We start from the raw sequence: 1,032 nt of genomic DNA, 5'->3' as shown, positions 1-1,032 counted from the left end.
AGAGAGAGAGAGAGAGAGAGAGAGAGAGAGTTTTTCAGTTAGCGAACTACTTCTTTCCCCTGTCTTTGAGACACGTTTGGCAGCACAAAATCATATGTTGTAAAGAAAGTTGAGGGATACAAGATTGTACATATAATATCAGTGAATGCACATGAAGAGTGAAAGCACGAGTTTGGCAAACTGCTTTCCCTCAGGTGGGTTTAGTGAAGAAAGAACCTTTCAGTACTTGAATTATCAAACCAGACCTTGAATGCTGTCTCTTGTTTGCATTTCTTTCAACTGGCCTTCATTTTTCGAGAGCACAAGAATGGTTGTCAAGCGTTCGTATTCTCAACCGTCAGGGAGTGGGCTCGAATCCAACTTGGGCCCCGACGTTATGTCCCTGGGAAAGGCACTTCATACGAATATTGCCCACTTCACCCGAGTGGGAATGAGTACCCGGTAACAGGACAGCGAAAGATCTTGCCAGTTTATTTGTGTTTTAGTGCATGTTATCTGCAGCTTGTACTGTATGCTTCCAGGAAAGCTGAAAATGTTTCGGAGTCGTGTTATGGGTTTGCTAAGGTGATAATAATTTAAAATTAAAAGGCACTGAGCAGACTGTAGAGCGTGGATAAGCGCTATGTGGATGCAGTTATTACTTACCTTACTTTACTTTTACTTTTTCATCCTCTGTTGCCGTTTTAAGCGTCGAGGGAAGGTGCAGCTTTCTATGGTTGGCCAGCTCCGCAGCTCTTTCAGTTGTGATATTATGTTTTCTCAGGGTTTCTTTGACACCCTCGATCTACCTTTTGCGCAGCCTTCCTTTTCCTTCACAGCCTGGGTGCTTGGTGTTGTAGGCTCTCGAGGCTGGTGGGCCAGGTGACATACGTTACAGATGGCCAAACCACTTATATTCTGTCTTTCTGTGTAATGCAGGCAGGACTCAATGCCGATAGCTGCTCTTACTTCTTCATTTATCTGCCTGTCTCGTCTTGTGATGTTATTAATGTTATTATTATTATTATCATTATTATTATTTATTTTTTTTAA

This window comes from Aplysia californica, unplaced genomic scaffold (assembly GCF_000002075.1).
Source record: "Aplysia californica isolate F4 #8 unplaced genomic scaffold, AplCal3.0 scaffold00194, whole genome shotgun sequence".
NCBI classification, from domain to species: Eukaryota; Metazoa; Mollusca; class Gastropoda; order Aplysiida; family Aplysiidae; genus Aplysia; species Aplysia californica.
This window is presented reverse-complemented; position numbering follows the sequence as displayed.